Below are 19,680 nucleotides of genomic sequence, written 5' to 3' on the forward strand. Positions count from 1 at the left end.
CTGAGTATTTCCAGCATTTTCTGTTTTTATTTCAGATTGCCAGCATCTACAGTGTTTTGCTTTCCTACGGGTGTTTTATACAGTTCAAGAGGGGTTGAATTGCTGACCTTTAACAGAATGCTCAGGGGCAACGGTCAGGTACTGGGCTTAATGATCTGATACCACTGCAGTACCTCCTCCAAAGTGAAAACAGCACTCAAGCCACTGATGGAAGGCCTCAATGCAAAAGCTGCAACCAGTGAGGGAATAAAAAAGACCTTCTTCCACACATGAATTCCCCCCCCCCTCATCCCGTCAAGGGAGAGGGAGGAATCACTAAACGGCAGACTATTCCCTCAGGTTCACACACAGGTCATGTTATCTTCCCTCAGCTTCCCTGACCCACAACCTTCCTCTGAGATAAATCCGCCATTCTTTGTCCATGGCGAGCCTACCTAATCTTGGTGGACGTGAGATCAATTAACTCACGAGGGAATGAAAAACACAAATAAAGATTGCACAAAGTACAAATATGAATGTGTACTTAAAATATCGTTTCCTACATTGCAACAGGGACTGCCCTTCAAAACTAACTCACTGGCTGTAAAGCGCTTTGGGACGTGAGAGGCTCTACATCAATGATTGAGGTGTGTAAAATTATGAGGGGCCTGGATAGAGTGGATAGGAAGGACTTATTTCCCTTAGTAGAGAGGTCAATAACCAGGGATCACAGATTTAAAGTAATTGATCGAAGGATTAGAGGGGAGTTGAGAACTTTTTCCACCCAGAGGGTGGTGGGGGTCTGGAACTCACTGCCTGAAAGGGTGGTAGAGGCAGAAACCCTCATCACATTTAAAAAGTACTTGGATATACACTTGAAGTGCTATAACCTACAGGACTACGGACCAAGAGCTGGAAAGTGGGATTAGGTTGGATAGCTCTTTTTCGGCCGGCTCGGACACGATGGGCCAAATGGCCTCCTTCTGTGCTGTAAACTTCTATGATTCTATGAAGTTCTTTCTTTCTATGAACGCACGCAAAACGTTTTATAAAATTTTTTTTTTTTTTTAAATGGAAAAACGCAACACCAAGGCCAACTAAGCCAGAAAGAAAGGAGACATTCGCTGGTGGCTGTAGGGATGAGTAGGAAGCTTTGTATTTGGAAGTAGAACTTGGGCAAAGAATGAGGAAGACTCTACCTGGGTTAAGTAACCCACCCATCCGTCTTGCTTTATCCAGTCTCCACCTGCACAATAGGAACGTGTAGTACATCAGTTTGAAATGCGAGAAGCGGGTGTCTGTGGACCTACATCTCTCCCTAGCTTGAGTACTGGATTACCAGTGTGACCATCATCCCGAGCAGGCATATTGAGGATGTCAAGTATGAAAGCTGCTCCAGGTTTCTACGTTAATCTCTTGAGGGGAATCCTGAACAAGCTGGACTGCAAAACAGCCACAGCTCAAGTACACCAAATAAAGCCTCGATATAGGCCATATTCCAAAAATCAATTATCTTCTTTTTACAAAAGAACAAACTGTGTTTTTCCAAGATGGAGGTTGTCCAGCCAGAGAGCAGCACAAGGAAATACGCTCCACAACCCAGTTTGCCAACCATCTACATATCGTGATACTAAACAAGCCCCTTCAGGAAACGATGTTAAGACGAGATATACAAAAGCTACACAGTAAATTAAAATCATTTTAAACCACACCAAAATATTGTCTTTATTTTGTTGCACCCCATTCTCTTCCCTCCTCTCCTGAAGGCGCTGATTCATGCTGCTGTTCGGTTCAATGGTGACTTTTGTTTAGCTCACTCAAATATTTACTCTTCATATGCAAGCCCACACGGCGAGTGTTGTCAGACTGGTCTACTGCCAAATGCATCACGCCCTCACCTGATATCCAGCCACATGCACTTCCTAGTATAGATTGCCTTAACAGCGATTTACTTGTACTTCTTGCAGCTTAGTGTACTGTATTCGCTGCTCACGGTGCGGTCTCCTCTACACTGGGGAGACCAAACGCAGATTGGGTGAACGCTTTGCGGAACACCTCCGTTCAGTCCGTAAGAGTGACCCTGAGCTTCCGGTGGCCTGTCACTTTAATTCTCCGCTCCACTCCCACTCTGACCTCTCCGTCCTTGGCCTCTTACACTGTTCCAACGAAGCTCAATGTAAGCTCGAGGGGCAGCACCTCATTTTTCGTTTAGGCACTTTACAGCCTTCCGGACTCAACATCGAGTTCAACAATTTCAGTCTATAACCTCTGGCCATTATTTTTTTCACATGGAAGCTGTTGATGTTTCTGCCATTCCCATTTACACCTCTTCTAGAGTCATCTTTTGTTTCTTTACTTGTCCCATTACCATTTCCATTTGCTTTGCACCATCATCCCTTCCGTCATTTAATCTCTCCTGCCTTCCACCCTATCACAGGCCTTCCCTTTTGTTCTTTCCTCCCTTCCCTCTTTCCCTGCCCCTGTTTAAAATCTGTTACATCTCTAACCTTTTCCTGTTCTGACGAAAGGTCATCGACCTGAAACGTTAGCTCTGTTTCTCTCTCCACAGATGCTGCCTGACCTGCTGAGTGTTTCCAGCATTTTCTGTTTTTAGTTCAGATTTCAGGAATCCGCAGTATTTTGCTTTTGTATAGATTGTCTGGGAGTAGTTAGAATGGAGTGTGAACTCTGGCTGAGTTGCCCCATTGCTAGCCTGCGGGAATAGAGGCCCACGGAACCACCCCCTACCGTGGCTCAGTGGGTAGCACCCTTGCCTGAGTCAGAAGGTCGTGGGTTCAGGTTCCACTCCAGGCACTTCAGCACAAAATCCTAGGCTGACACGCAGTGCTGAGGGAGTGCTGCACTGTCAGAGGTGCCGTCTTTCAGATGAGACGTTAAACGTCTGCTCTCTTGGGTGGATGTAAAAGATCCCATGGCACTATTTTGAAGAAGAGCAGGGGAGTTATTCCCGGTGTCCTGGGCCAATATTTATCCCTCAACCAACATCACTAAAAAACAGATTATCCGGTCATTATCACATTGCTGTTTGTGGGAGCTTGCTGTGCGCAAATTGGCTGTCGCGTTTCCTACATTACAACAGTGACTGCACTTCAAAAAGTACTTCATTGGCTGTAAAGTGCTTTGGGATGTCTGGTGGTTGTGAAAGGCGCTATAGCAATGCAAGGGGGCTAAATTCGGTTGATGGGCGCTAACGGTTAGTGGCGGCGCTGTGCCGCCGGTGATGACGTCATCGCCGTGCGCAGCGCCCCGATTGTAATATTGGATGGCGCCCCCCTGCTTACCACCAGACTCTATGTCCGTCAGGGTCAGGGGGGGCCTACCTGCGGCCGGGACGGCGCTAGTTAAAGGGGAGGTGGCGGGCGGCCATTTTTGTTGCTGGCTGCCTGCCAGCACCTGCCCCCGTTGAGCCCCCCCTGCGGGGTGCCGGCTGCTCTCCTCGAGTGCCGGGCTCGTTTGCCGGCACTCCCGATCCCTGGTGGCCCAGCTGGGCACCGGGACACGCTGCGCCAGGCCCCACCCCTTTAATAAGGGGCGGAAGGCGTGCAGTACCGCGGCATGTAGCGCCGTGACATTGGCTCACAGCACCCCAAGAGGGACGCGGGGTGCCCCAGTAGTGCCCCTCCTCCCTCTCGGGCCGTTACCTGAGAAAATTGGCTGTGGGGGCGCTAACTTTTTCAGGGCGCTAATGCCCCAAAGGGGGCGTTACCAATTTTTACCCCTAAGTCTTTCTTTTTTTTCTTTTTACCCGAGATCAGCCAACTCAGCACAGGCCTGAAATCAAACCTGGGACTTTCCTGATCAACGTGGCTCGGTTCCGCATGAAATGGTGCATTCAAAGGCTGACCCATCACAACTTAATATTGGGAAGTTTTCTCTAGTTTTACGGTCAGATGGATGGAAGTATATAAACACGAGGACGGAGCATAAATATATCAACTTAACAAATATGCAATTTAAACTTTTGTTTCCTGTGTCTTAAGACCAGAGAATAGTGATTAATGTTATGCTATTTCCTGGTATTTGATTGATATAAGCAATACGTTCGGGTCTCAAAACTGGAAAAGGACATCTGTTTCTGAATCTAACCTCAAACTGGTGGGAGGAGAGGAAAAGCATCAGAACCACACCCAACTGCTCTTGTTAGACTTACTGTAAATGTACAAGAAAAGCACACAGCTACTTGCTGATCACTGGGTGGGGCTACAAGGACAGGCTCCAGTCCAGGGTACTGGATGCATACTCGTCCTCACTGGGAACCAGGATCTGGCTTGGGAGTGTGATGATCAGAAGTACCCATTGTCCAAGCTCCCTACCAACATTAAATAAGATAGCGCAACCTTGGAGCTCAGGGGTGTAGGTTGGACACAGTGAGGAAGCTTTTTCTCTCTCTCTCGGAGCCTGCTGCTACCCAAAAGGAAGCAGGTACCTTTATTTTAACACTCCAAGGCCATAAGGAAATAAAAAATAGGAGCAGGAGTCGACCATACGGCCCCTCGAGCCTGCTCTGCCATTCAATAAGATTATGCCTGATCTTCGACCTCAACTCCACTTTCCCGTCCGATCTCCATATCCCTTGAGTCCAACAAAAATCTATCTCAGCCTGGAATATATTCAACTACTCAGCATCCACAGCCCTCTGAGGTAGAGAATTCCAAAGATTCACAACCCTTCAAGTGAAGAAATTCCTCATCTTAGTCTTAAATGGCCGACCCCTTGTCCTGAGACTGTGTCCCCTAGTTCTTGACTCTAGAGCCAGGGGAAACAACCTCTCGGCATCTACCCTGTCAATCCTCCTCAGAATCTTGTATGTTTCAATGAGATCACCTCTCCTTCTTCTAAACTCCAGAGAGTATCGGCCCAATCTATTCGATCTGCATGGCCCAAAAAGAATTCCCAAGCACAGGCCCGACTCCTGGCTGGACTATGTGTCGAACAATGCTGAAGGAAATACTCTCCTGGTTCCTGACATCAGGGAGTTCTGACTGTTGTTTAACAGCGTTTGTTGGAAGGGCCTCCCAACATAGCGGGGGCTGGGGTGGGGTGGGGGGTGGGGGCAGGTGGTGCGGCGGACGGCTTAAATAAGTTCAAACATTTGCAGATATATGTAGAAAAGTGCTAAGTGATGCATTTTGGTAGGAAGAACGAGGCGAGGCAATATAAACTGAAGGGTACAATCCTAAAGGAGGTGCATGAACAGAGACCTGGGGGTATATGTGCACAAATCATTGAAGGTGGCAGGGCAGGTTGAGAAAGCAGTTAAAAAAGCATACGGGATCCTGGGCTTCATCAACAGAGGCACAGAGTACAAAAGCAAGGAAAGTATGATGAACCTTTATAAAACGCTGGTTCGGCCTCAACTGGAGTATTGTGTCCAATTCTGGGCACCGCACTTTAGGAAGGATGTGAAGGCTTTAGAGAGGGTGCACAAAAGATTTACAAGAATGGCTCCAGGGATGAGGGACTTCAGTTACATGGATAGACTCGAGAAGCTGGGGTTGTTCTCCTTAGAGCAGAGAATGTTGAGAGGAGATTTGATAGAGGTGTTTAAAATCATGAGGGGTTTGGACAGAGAGGATAGAGAGAAACTGTTCCCATTGGCCGAAGGGTCGAGAACCAGAGGACACAGATTTAAGGCGATTGACAAAAGAACCAAAGGCCACATGAGGACAAACTTTTTTACGCAGCGAGTGGTTAGGATCTGGAATGCACTTCCTGAAAGGGTGGTGGAGGCAGATTCAATCGTGGCTTTCAAAAGGGAATTGGACAAGTACCTGAAGGAAAAAAATTTGCAGGGCTACAGGGAAAGGGCGGGGGAGTGGGACTCGCTGAAGTGCTCTTGCAGAGAGCCGGCACGGGCTCGACGGGCTGAATGGCCTCCTTCCGTGCTGTAAAAATTTTTTAAAATTTTTTGCCTACATTGTCTTCAGGCAGCTCCTAGGATCCACAGTCCCTTTGGATCTGTGTGAATCAGGGCCCTTGCGTGCACCATCTTTCAACAGGTGGCGTCCCCCCCCCCCACCCCCGGAGCGAGGAACGAGTGGACGGCGAAGAATGAGCAGGAGGCCGGAAATGCCCGTCCCGCCTCATTTAAACGCAAGCACTGGGGTTGCGTCTGTTACTGGGGCAGGCCCCGTTATGCTGACTGGGGACGTGGCAGGGAATCCTGGGGCCGTGCTACGGGAGCAGAGCTCCATCCCTCGGCACCGTCTCCGGGGAACACTGACGTTCCACGAGCGGAGCAGAGTAAAATTTCCTCGGGGGAGGGAGCGGAGGTGGTTCACAACCGCAATGCAGTTTAAAGTGCATCAGCCCTGAATAATAAACCCTTTCGTTTTTAGCGAAACCATGGGATGTTGTTAATGTGCATTAAAAGATAATTCAGGTCGAGTTCCCCTTGGTGGCTCAGTGACGTTAGTATCAAACGTCTACAAACCAGTAAAGTCCCAGCTCTGTGGTTGGGGCGCTATGAGGAACCAGCTCAAAGACAGATGCGAATCAACCCATTTTCCTGTTTCTGTAGAAGTGTTAAAGGTCAAAGACAAACCTCCATCTGGAATGCACTGCCTGAAAGGGTGGTGGAGGCAGACTCAACTGTGGCTGTCGCAAGGGAGTTGTAGGGAAATGGTGTTAGGGAAATTGATGGGATTGAGGGCCGACAAATCCCAGGGCCTGATAATCTACATCCTAGGGTACGGTATGGCAGCTGTAGCTACTATGACCGGAAAGCCCTGCAGCGGGTAGTCAAAACTGCCCAACGCATTACCGGCACCCGGCTACCGACCATAGAGCACATATACCAGAAACGCTGTTTACGGAGGTCACGGTCCATCATCAAAGACCCCACCCACCCCAGCCACAGTCTGTTCCCCCCCCTGCCATCTGGGAGACGCTACAGATGCATTCGCACCCGTACGACCAGATTTAGGAACAGCTTCTTTCCCAGGGCTGTCATCCTACTGAACTCCACAAATAAACTCTAAAGCCTGCATATCTGCCAATGCACTTTATTATGGTTATGTTTATGTTAATGTATTACAAGCCAAATGTATGTTGAATGTTTAAATGACTTAATCTAAATGTACACTCTCGGGAGCCGCAAGCCTACATTTCGTTGTACTGCACTTGTGCACTAACAATGACAATAAAAGTTGATTTGATTTGATTTAAGGAAGTGGCCCTAGAAATAGTAGATGCATTGCGGGTCATCTTCCAAAATTCGATAGACTCTGGAACGGTACCCATGGATTGGCGGGTAGCTAATGTTACCTCACTGTTCAAAAAGGATGGTAGAGAGAAAACGGGGAATTACAGACCGGTAAGCCTGACATCGGTAGTGGGGAAAATGCTAGAGTCCATTATAAAGGATGTAATAGCAGAGCACTTGGAAAAAAGTGACCGGATCGGACAAAGTCAACATGGATTTACAAAAGGTAAATCGTGCTTGACTAATCTACTGGAATTTTTTGAGGATGTAACTGGTAAAATAGATAAAGGAGAACCAGTGGATGTGGTGTATTTGGATTTTCAAAAGGCTTTCGATAAGGTCCCGCATAAGAGATTAGCGTGTAAAATTAAGGCACATGGGATTGGGGGCAAGGTATTGACTTGGATAGAGAACTGGTTGGCAGACAGAAAGCAAAGAGTTGGAATAAACGGCTCTTTTTCCGTGTGGCAGGCAGTGACTAGTGGGGTACCGCAAGGATCGGTCCTTGGACCCCAGCTATTCACAATATATATTAATGATGATCTAGACGAGGGAACTAGATGTAATATCTCCAAGTTTGCAGATGACACAAAGCTGGGTGGGCGTGTGTGCTGTGAGGAGGATACCGATAAACTCCAGTATGATCTGGACAGGTTGGCTGATTGGGCAGAAGCATGGCAGATGCAATATAACGTGGATAAATGCGAGGTTATCCACTTTGGTGTCAAAAACAAGGCGGCAGATTATTATCTGAATGGCAATAGATTGGGAGAAGGGGAAGTGCAACAAGACCTGGGCGTCCTTGTGCACCAGTCGCTGAAAGTAAGCATGCAGGTGCAGCAGGCGGTTAAGAAGGCAAATGGTATGTTGGCCTTCGTAGCGAGAGGGTTTGAGTACAGGACCAAGGATGTCTTGCTGCAGTTGTACAGGGCCTTGGTGAGACCACATCTGGAGTATTGTGTGCAGTTTTGGTCGCCTTATCGGAGGAAGGATGTTCTTGCCATGGAAGGAGTGCAGCGAAGATTCACCAGGCTGATACCTGGGATGGCAGGAATGACGTATGAGGAGAGATTGGGTCGATTGGGCTTGTACTCACTGGAGTTTAGAAGAATGAGAGGGGATCTCATCGAAACTTATGAAATTCTAACAGGACTAGACAGACTAGATGCAGGGGAGTCCAGAACCAGGGGTCACAGTCTAAGGATAAAGGCTAAGCCATTTAGGACAGAAATGAGGAGGAATTTCTTCACCCAGAGAGTGGTGAACCTGTGGAATTCTCTGCCACAGAAGGCAGTAGAGGCCAATTCATTAAATATATTCAAGAAGGAGTTGGATATATTTCTTAAGGTTAAAGGGATCAAGGGATATGGGGAGAAAGCAGGGACAGGGTACTGAATTTGGATGATCAGCCATGATCTCATTGAATGGCGGAACAGGCTCGAGGGGCCGAATGGCCTACTCCTGCTCCTATCTTCTATGTTTCTATGGATAAGTACCTGAAGGAATTTTTTTTTAACAGGACTATGGGGAAAGGGCGTTCTTCATCTCAGACGTGGCAGGAATTCGCCTCTCAAAAGGTTACCAATATTAAATTAGCGGGGCAATTAGGAAAAAAATATAATTCTAGGAACAACCCATATTTGCCCCGTGATTCTCCCATCTGCCGTGATGGAAACATGAAGTGAAGACCGGGTGCTTTCTTATAGGGGGATGTCTAAGGAAGGCATTAGTGCCATAGATGCCCCTGGTTACTTGTGCCATACCATAGATGCTCCTAGGTTACTCGTCCTAGAGATGCCCCTAGAAACATAGAAGATAGGAGCAGGAGTCGGCCATTCAGCCCCTCGAGCCTGATCCGCCATTTAATGAGATCATGGCTGATCATCCAAATTCAATACCCTGTCCCTGCTTTCTCCCCATATCCCTTGATCCCTTTAGCCTTAAGAAATATATCTAACTCCTTCTTGAATATATTTAATGAATTGGCCTCAACTGCCTTCTGTGGTAGAGAATTCAACAGGTTCACCACTCTCTGGGTGAAGAAATTCCTCCTCATCTCAGTCTAGGTTACTAGTGCCATAGATGAAGGCCCAGGCTATCTTTTTAGATGGGGCCAAAGCACGGATGCGTAAAGTGTCAGCCGAGGCTCAGTTGGTGGCAGAAGGTTGTGGGTTCATAGAATCATAGAATGGTTACAGCACAGGAGGCCATTCGGCCCATCGAGCCCATGCCGGCTCTCTGCAAGAGCACTTCAGCTAGTTCAAGTCCCACTCCAGAGACTTGAGCACATAAAGCTAGGCTGACACTCCGAGTGCAGTGCTGAGGGAGTGCTGCACTGTCCGAGGTGCCGTCTTTCAGATGAGACGTTAAACTGAGGCCCCGTCTGCTCTCTCAGGTGGACGTAAAAGATCCCATGGCCACTATTTCGAAGAAGAGCAGGGGAGTTATCCCCCGGTGTCCTGGGGCCAATATTCATCCCTCAACCAACATCACTAAAACAGATTATCTGGTCATTATCACATTGCAGTCGGCAAATTGGCTGGCGCGTTTCCCACTATACAAAGGCGCTATATAAATGCAAGTCTTTCTTTTTCTTTTACCCGCCGAAACTTAAAACCCTCAACAGGGGAACGTATTTATTTTGCCAACTCCACCACCAGAGAGGACTTGCTACCAGAATGGGGCAATCAGGCAAAGGGACAGGTAAAAGACATGCACCATCAAAAGGAATTACATTTTATGTACTCACCCCAGCTTCAGTGCTTCCCCTTCGCAAGGTCCTTGTAGGGGCCGAACGTCTCGAACTGAAATGATAACAGTATAGGGTAAGTTCTGTGAGGTCCCGCCTGTGGTGAGGAGGCTTGAAAAATATACCCTTAAATTCCCTCCCTAAAACTGTAAAAAATCTCAACATACGCGTTTGTGCTTTTCTGGGTTTGATGTATTCTAAATTCCTTTGAAGTTGCAGTTAATTTAAGAAGTTTTGCTTTTTGCTGATCTGTCACAGCTAACTCAGTTTCTTCATTTCGGAAAATAAAAGGACAAATTACGGTCAGAGAAATAATTCAGATGTCTGTGTGGTTAGCGGGCCCCTCACTCAACCCTCTCCACAACCACACACTCACTGGAATACCACCAAGCCACATCTGGCGAATGGGTCCCAGTTCAAGAGTAGGTTTTTTGTTTCTGCCCGAGATCTTAAATGCATCAAGTGGTACAAAAATATATCAGTCCTGCTTGAAAGCGCAGGACCTAAAAAAAACTCCAGTCGCGATCCAGAGGACTGACAGCCGAATTCAAAATGCAGAACTTGACATTTGAGATCTCTATATCAGAGACATGGACCATGTACAGCAGGCACCTCAAAGCACTGGAGAGGTACCACCAACGCTGCCTCCGCAAGATCCTGCAAATCCATTGGCAGGATAGGCGCACCAACAACAGTGTTCTCGCTCAGGCCAACATCCCCAGTATCGAAGCTTTGACCACGTTCGATCAGCTCCGATGGACGGGTCACATTATCCGCATGCCCGATACGAGACTCCCAAAACAAGTGCTCTACTTGGAGCTCCGGCACGGCAAGAGAGCCCCAGGTGGGCAGAGGAAACGCTTCAAGGACACCCTCAAAGCCTCCTTGAAAAAGTGCAACATCCCCACCGACACCTGGGGATCCCTGGCCCAAGACCGCACAAAGTGGAGGAGAAGCATCCGGGAAGGCACCGAACACCTCGAGTCTCTTCGCCGGGAGCAAGCGGAAGCCAAGCGCAACCAGCGCAAGGAGCGCACGTCAACCCAAGCACCCCACCCACCCGCCCCTTCAACCACCGTCTGCCCCACCTGTGACAGAGATTGTAGGTCCCGCATTGGACTCATCAGTCACCTGAGAACTCATTTTTAATGTGGAAGCAAGTCATCTTCAGTTCCGAGGGACTGCCCAAGAAGAAGATGATCTGCACTTCGAGTCCTGAAGAATTTTGTCCAATGTACCTTCAGTGATGTGAGGTGAAAAGAACAGTGTTGGAAAATTGGAAATTGTTAACGGCAATCACACCCCACATGGGACCACCGGCTCAACTGACTCACTACTGCCAAAAATTGGTTGGAAAACCCTGTGGATTGCTGGGAATTCTCAACAGGCTTGGCCATACGTGTTCTATGAAACCCATAACCATCCAATGAGGGGAAAAAGAAGGCTGCAGAGAAAAATAGGTTCAGATAAGTACAATCTCAATCGTTGCGGACCCGTGGACTTGAAGATGTGTCAGCCTTGGCTCAGTGTGCAGCACTCTCACCTCCGAGTCAGCAGGTTGTGGGTTCACAGTCCTCACTCCAGAGACTTGAGCACATAAAGCTAGGTTGACACTGCCACTGTAGTGCTGAGGGTGTGCTGCACTGTCAGAGGTGCCATCTTTCGGATGAGATGTTAAACCGAGGCCCCGTCTGCTCTCTAAGGTGGACGTAAAAGATCCCATGGCCACTATTTCAAAGAAGAGCAGTGGAATTATCCCCGGTGTCCTGGCCAATACTTCTCCCTCAACCAACGTAACAAAAACAGATTATCCGGTCATTTTCACATTGCTGTTTCTGGGAGCTTGCTGTGCGCAAACTGGCTGCAGCCTTTCCCACATTACAACAGTGACTACACTTCAAAAAAGTACTTCATTGGCTGTAAAGCGCTTTGAGACGTCCGGTGGTCGTGAAAGGCGCTATAGAAATGCAAGTCTTTCATTCGTTTTATGGCACAGCAGAATCCACTTTCTAGCGCATTGGAATGGCATCAGCAGACTGTAGGCCTCTACCAGACTATTTATCACTGGAGCAACACTACAAGAACTGCTGATACCCGAGGAAGACTCCCACATGCATCCGAACTTGTCCACCTGGGAAGGTTCATCCTGAATGTTGGTTCATTCACTGCACGTCCCGCACGTTAGTCAGGGAGAGTCAATTCACTGCAGGTCCGAATGCTGAAACTTTCCCCCAGAGAGCGCCATCTTGTGGAACTCTGTGCTTGTATTTCGGTGCACCGCTACCCTTTAAAAAGAATGTAAGAAGTCACACAACACCAGGTTATAGTCCAACAGCTTTATTTGAAATCACAAGCTTTTGGAGCGTTGCTCCTTCGTCAGGTGACGAAGGAGCAGCGCTCCGAAAGCTTGTGATTTCAAATAAAGCTGTTGGACTATAACCTGGTGTTGTGTGACTTCTTACATTTGTCCACCCCAGTCCAACTCCGGCATCTCCACACCATGGCTACCTTTAAAAAGACTTGCATTTATAATCGCACCTTTCAGGACGTTCCCAGACCGTTTTACAGCCAATGAAGTACTTTTTGAAGTGTAGTCGCTGTTGTAATGTAGGAAACGCAGCAGCCAATTTGCGCACAGCAAGCTCCCACAAACAGCAATGTAGAACGTGAACCGCTGACTCCAGACTCCTAATGTTTTATGTGATTAAAAAAAACTAAAATCCTCCGTCAAGACTTTGAATAACACAAATGACCTTCATGGCCCAACCACACTCCTGCTCGATATTCTTTCAGGAATCCCTGAGTAGGCTGTCAAAACATTAACCAATCTAAGAAATTGATGAATCAGCCTTGTTGGAATGCCAGGAATTACTCAGTAATGCAGCAGAGCGTGATTATCTGCCTCCTGTACAGGAGCATTGTGATCTGAACCTGGCTCGCTGTTTCTTAAATCCAATGCGGGCTGCCGGTTTGATCCCTTTAACTATATAACTGTGCTAAGGACATCATCTTATAAGAGAAAACATTACTTTTTGCCCTCCAATTGCACACAATTCCAGGTCTTTACCACGACTCCACGATTGGCTCTTTGAACCCTCAGGCTATTCCGTTTAAAAAAAACAAATGTTACAAAGCGAGAAGATGGCACCCCGGAATGGCACGTATCCCAAGAATAAATTTAAGAACAAAATGCTACAGTTTGCCTGAGCCCCTGCACTAGGTTATGGAAAACAAAATTCACACAGGGTTCCTATCCGAGCTGCTGTCCAGTGATGGTCCATCAGTGTTTGTACGTGTTGGTCAAGGTACTAAAAGATGCCAGCGTACATGGAACTGTACCCCCAGCAAGAGAGGTGCGCGAAAATTAAAAAATAAAGTTGCACTGTGTGCTAGATCATGTATGTGTTCATTAGCAGCATAGCGCAGAATCATACAGCAGGCTCCCACTGTCATCCATTATTAAGGAAGCAGTAACAGGGCACTTCTCGGAGTCAACATGGTTTTATGAAAGGGAAATCGCGTTTAACAAATTTTAGAGTTTTTTAAGGATGTAGTTGGCAGGGTAGATAAAGGGGAACAGTGGATGTAGTATATTTGGATTTCTAAAAGGCATTCAATAAGGTGCCACATAAAAGGTTGTTACGCGAGATAAGGACTCATGGGGTTGGGGGTAATATATTAGCATGGATAGAGGATTGGTTAACGGGCAGAAAACAGAGTAGGGATAAACGGGTGATTTTTCTGGTTGGCGGACTGTAACTAGTGGGATGGCGCAAGGACCAGTGTTGGGGCCTCAGCTATTTACAATCTATATTAATGACCTAGATGAAGGGACCAAGTGTAATGTATCCAAGTTTGCTGACGATACAAAGCTAGGTGGGACAGTAAGCTGTGAGGAGAACACAGAGTCTGCAAAGGGATATAGCTAGACTGAGTGAGTGGGCAGTAAGGTGGCAGATGGAGTATAATGTGGGGAAATGTGAGGTTATTCACTTTGGTAGGAAGAATAGAAAAACAGAATTTCTTTTAAATGGTGAGAAACTATTAAATGTGTGTGTTTAGGTATCTTCATGCAAGAAACACAGAAAGCTAGCCTGCAGGTACAGCAAGAAATAAGGGAGGCTAATGGCATGTTGGCCTTTATTGCAAGGGGGTTGGAGTATAAGAGTGAGGAAGTCTTGCTACAATTGTACAGGGCCTTGGTGAGACCACACCTGGAGCACTGTGCACAGTTCTGGTCTCCTTATCTAAGGAAGGATATACTTGCCTTGGAGGCGGTGCAACGAAGGTTCACTCGATTGATTCCTGGGATGAGAGGGCTGTCCTATGATGAGAGATTGTGTAGAATGAGCCGATACTGTCTGCAGTTCAGAAGGATGAGAGGTGATCGCATTGAAACATACAAGATTCTGTGGGGGATAGACAGGGTAGATGCTGACAGGTTGTTGCCCCTGGCTGGAGTGTCTAGAACCAGGGGGCATAGACTCAGGATAAGGGGTCGGCCATTTAGGACTGAGATGAGGAGGAATTTCTTCACTCAAGAATCTTTGGAATTCTCTACCCCAGAGGGCTGTGGATGCTGAGTCATTGAGTATATTCAAGGCTGAGATCGATAGATTTTTGGACTCTCGGGGAATCGAGGAATATGAAGATCGGGCTGGAAAATGGAGTTGAGGTTGAAGAAGGCAAACCAGACAATAATGCTAAACACTACGTGCTTAATCAAATCAGGCGTCTGAGCTTTGTCAACTGTTTATTTGCCACCTTCTTAAAAAAAATGTTTTTTTAAATGATCGGATGAGCTAAAATGAATATACAGGAAGCGAACGAGTGCTCAGTCAGCACTGAGCATCTGTCTCAGCAACAGATTGGATTTAATTTGTGATTCCACACGTTACAAGTGCTGTTATCTTTTTTATTTATGTTGCACTGTTGGGACTTCTATTCCTTGCTTTTATTCCGCACCTGATAAGAGCGATGTCGTTTCCCAGTCTATAGAATCACTTGGAGATTGTGTGAAAATATTAGAAAGACTTGCATTTATACAGCGCCTTTCACGACCACCGGACCTCTCAAAGCGCTTTACAGCCAATGAGGTACTTTTTGAAGTGGAGCCACTGTTGTAATGTAGGGAACGCGGCAGCCAATTTGCGCACAGCAAGCTCCCACAAACGGCAATGTGATAATAACCAGATAATCTGTTTTAGTGATGTTGGTTGAGGGATAAATATTGGTCAGGACACCGGGGGATAACTCCCCTGCTCTTCTTCGAAATAGTGGACGTGGGATCTTTTACGTGCACCTTAGAAAGCAGACTCGGTTTAACGTCTCATCCGAAAGACTGCGCCTCCGACAGTGCAGCGCTCTGGAGTGCAGCGCTCTGGAGTGCTTATTTATAAATATGATGAAATATGCACAAATCTCAAGTTTGTTAACAGAGGAGATAGTTAAGTACACCAGAGCAAACAATTACACTTGTGACAAGAAATAAGAATGTTTTTTGTTAAACCATAAGACGATGTTACTGGGAGAGGTCTCTGCTCCCGAGAGTGGCATCAGAGAAAGGACCTTCTCCACCTAAAAAAGCGAGCTGGTCAACAGAATTAAATACAAGAGCATCAAGAAATGCTCTGTCGACGCAAGCATCGTCTATGATTGAGAGTCAGGCTGGGAAGGAGGGGGGGGTGTGGGAGGGAGAAAGACACGGAATTCTTGAAAGCCCACCAGAACTGGTCAGGAGCAGTCAGCGATTCCTTCATTATGACCACACATTGTAGGCTCAGAGAAAATATACTGAGTTAGGGAAATAATTAGGCCATGATCTTATTGAACGGCAGAGCAGCCTCGAGAGGCTCCTGCTCCTAATTCTTATGATCTTATGAGGCACAAACCTACTTTAATAGTAGACGAAATGGGCACCAATGATGGATTCACTTTTTATTTGTTCTAGGTAGCAGGTTATCATTGTTCTGAGCCGTGCTAAAATGTGGATTTGCTATATACTGGGAATTGGGAAATTACGTCGCACTTATCAGATGCTGAAAAAAAGCACGGAATAGAAGTCCCTAATGCTTTAAATCGAAGAGAGTCAGGAAACGGAGGCGGTTTGTACATATTCTCCTGATTTCAAACCCATCTCAAATTATAAAGCCCTCAGGAAGTATATTACTGAATGAAAATTAAATCATTCATATACTGACTGATACGCATTTTAAAAATGTTAATGACAGTGAGATTTGTGCATAGTTTATTATATTTATAAGTAAGCAGGCCGGATCCTCTCAGAGCTGTCTGGCTCGAGGCCTCGTAGAGTTGAATGGTCCCAACACCGCCCCAGGGAATATTCTTACTTCAGCTTCTAATTCCCACCATTCCCAGAGTTCACCAAATGATTGTCGGATTACCTCCACAACCAGGCTCCCTCTGCTGGGCACTCAGATCATTACATAATCATATACATCATCTTACAACTACCACATTGGACCAACTGGCTGCTCATACCATTTTGGGATATGGTATATGGGTAATTTGAGACATAATAGGGTCAGTGTAGCGTGCTTGGGAGGGACAGGTGACTTTGGACCTCTGGTGCCCAAAGCTCTCCACCACTGGGGGTTTTCCTCGCCTCACGTTTGGGCCTGTCGTAGACTCATTGATGGAGACTGATTGCCACGATTGGTCAACAACTCCATTACCATTGTATCTTGCGACTCCCAGGATGGTAGAAGGTGAACGAGATGGACCTTGGTCTTTTTTGATCCAGCAATTCCTATAACCGTAATTGATAAAGTAGGTGGATCACGTAAGAAAACTACTCGGCACTTGGTCTAAGCGTTAAACAAAGCTTTAATCAACTGTTTTACAACATGGAGGTCTAGTTGTGTCCTTCACTAGTTCCTGTTAAGAATGTCCTGCGCAAGCTGGGCCCGTGCCCGAGTATTAATACTCTTCCTGGACAGCGCCACCCGCAGGCCGCTCAGTATTATTTCATAAGTCTTTCTTGCATGAATGACTGATTCATGTCAGTGGACTTCTGATTAAGCAAGCTAAAAGAGAAAATCTGTGCTTTGTAGATTCGTGCACCAAACAGCTAATACTGAAGATCAAAAAATGATCAGACTCTCGTCCTGCTTTTGTACTGCGAAGCTGCCTCAGGAACAGTTCTGTAATGTTGGCTGCAGCTCCCAGTGCTGCAGAAGGCCCGTGTTCAGCCCCTTTGGTAGAGCGTTTTTTATATTCGGCTAAGTGAAGTGTTGATGCAGCTATGATAGCAAAATACTGCGGATGCTGGAAATCCGAAATAACAACAGGAAACGCTGGAAAAACTCAGCAGGCCAGGCAGCATCGGCGGAGAGAGAAACAGAGTTAATGAGTTCTGACGAAGGGTCATCGTCCTGAAACGATGTGGTCTCCTCTACATTGGGGAGACCAAACGCAGATTGGGTGACCGCTTTGCGGAACACCTCCGTTCAGTTCGTAAGGGTGACCCCGAGCTTCCGGTCGCCTGTCATTTCAATTCACCGTCCCACTCCCACTTAGACCTCACCGTCCGCGGCCTCTTGCATTGTTCCACGGAAACTCAGCGTAAGCTTGAGGAACAGCACCTCATCTTCCGATTAGGCACTTTACAGCCCTCCGGACTCAATGGCCCAGTAATTCCGGGCACAACGCGTGAGTACGGACGGGGTACTCACGCGTGTGCCTGGAGGAATTGCCGGTTTTCAGCATGCACAGCGCATGCGCTGAAAACCGGCATTTCCTGTCCTCTGACCCAAGGGGTTAAGAGGCAGAACGCGTGCGACTTGTGATGCAGCGCGTGCGCAGTGAAATTCCTGTTTTTTTCCCCAGAGTTGCCCGAGTGTAAAGGCCTCCGGTTTTTACGCGTGGAAAAACCAGACGTAAGTATTTAGTTTTACAGGTAAGTGGGCTTTTAGTACAATGTAGAAATTTTTTTTCCACAGGTTTGTTATTTTTAAAGAATTTACAGTAAGGTAAGTTTAGTTTTAGACCCTATTTTTAAAAAAATTATTTTTTACAAAAAATTGATTAATTGATTAAAACATTTTTAAAAACTTATTTATAGTTAATATAATCAGTGGGATGTTTTTGCAAATTTTATTTAAAGTTTAAGTAGTGTTTTGGGCGCCCGTACTTTTCATGAGTTTGACAGTTCTTACTCTCAAACTCATGAATGAGTTTCCCCTCCCCTGATTGGCTGCACAGTGCTCACCTGATCCCAGCCAGCACATCGCACTAACTACGCCACTGGATCAGATTAGCACAGCGCGCCGACAGCTGAACCGGGCCTGTGACAGGAAATGCGAGCAGGCCCGGGCTTCAGATGTCGGCGCGCAGGGTGAGTGCACATCGGGGGCTTGTACGCGCGGCAAGCTCCCGATCCTAATTTCAGGGCCAATATCAAGTTCAACAATTTCAGATCATAACCTCGGCCCCTATTATATTTTTATATATTTTTTATCCACACCTTCGGTTTGTGCCATTTCCTTTTCTTCTCTCCCACATGGCAGCTGTCTTTCATTCTGCCAGCGCATTTCACACTTCATCTAGAGCCATCCTTTGTTTCTCTACCTGTCCTATTACCATCTCCTCTCGCCGTGAATATCTCTTAATGTCTCTCCACCTCTCCCAGACCTTCCCTTTTGTTCTTTCATCCCCTCCCCCAATTACCCAGCCCCCAAACTGGCCTTTTAATCGGTTTCATTTCCTGCTTTTTTCTCAGTTCTGACGAAAGGTCTTCGACCTGAATCGTTAACTCTGTTTCTCTCTCCACCGATGCTGCCTGGCCTGCTGAGTTTTTCCAGCGTTTCCTGTTGTTATTATGGTGATGCAGCTTGCTCCCAAAGTACGAGTTTCCTGCGGCAACAACAGCCAAGTTGACGTGAACGATTCGCTCAGGTCAGTGGCCAGGCCAACCTGCTTTTTAAATGGGTCTTGCCGGCCTCAGGGAGTCTGGCAATGAGCACGGCACTCGGCTGCTTGTGTTGCAGTGTGGTTTCACCGAATCACACTCGAACAGCTCTGTACGCAGCCTTTTGTCAAGGACCGCCTTCTTCCCCACTGGCTCAGCTCATCGTGGCTGGACATGCGGCCTTCTCTGCAGGACACCTTGCTGTTGGTGGCAGGGCTGCCATCAGAGCCGTGGATCACCGCCACCTCCTTCGGTTGCACACATTGGCGCTGGCAGCACCAGTGCTATTGCCCAGGGACGCTGGCTGATGTACAGGAAACTCTTGATTATCCAGCACCGACGGGACCGGCGTGGTGCCGGTTTATCAAAAAGTCCGGATTACAGAGAGGTATAGTTAAAAGGTACGAGAGCTCCGTACACAGCAACAAATCCAGGCTTCCCTGTTGCTTAGCAACATGTGCAGGAATTCCGGCCACACACCAAGCGTCCCTGTTGCTTAGCAACAAGTGTAGGAGCCCCAGTTACACAGCCACAGATCCAGGAACTGCCACTAATATGAAGTAAAACTTACTTGAACCTACTCCTGAATTTTGCCGGTTAACAGAGATTTCCGGTTATTTAGGTGCCGGTAAATCGAGAGTTTCCTGTAAAAAGACTACTGAGAGCTTATTTTGAATATAAAACAAGGCTTTAATCAACTGTTTCAAAACCATGAGATTTCTAGTTACATCACTAGTTCCTGGTTACAGAAACATCCTGAGCAAGCTGGGCCCACGTCCGAGTATTTATACTCCTTGG

At 47.0% G+C, this 19,680-nt stretch overlaps 1 long non-coding RNA gene across 1 annotated transcript in view; it reads right to left on the reverse strand.

Annotated features, from left to right (window-relative positions):
* The window catches only part of LOC147100783 (uncharacterized), a 93,346-nt gene that overhangs the window by 35,124 nt on the left and 38,542 nt on the right, over positions 1 to 19,680 (reverse strand). The window contains exon 2 of the long non-coding RNA XR_015073574.1: positions 9,954 to 10,008. This is a non-coding gene — a long non-coding RNA (uncharacterized LOC147100783). The remainder of the gene's footprint in view (positions 1 to 9,953; positions 10,009 to 19,680) is intronic.

Source organism: Somniosus microcephalus, chromosome 25, assembly GCF_052327205.1.
Source record: "Somniosus microcephalus isolate GS21.2 chromosome 25, FLI_Smic_1.0, whole genome shotgun sequence".
Lineage (NCBI taxonomy): Eukaryota > Metazoa > Chordata > Chondrichthyes > Squaliformes > Somniosidae > Somniosus > Somniosus microcephalus.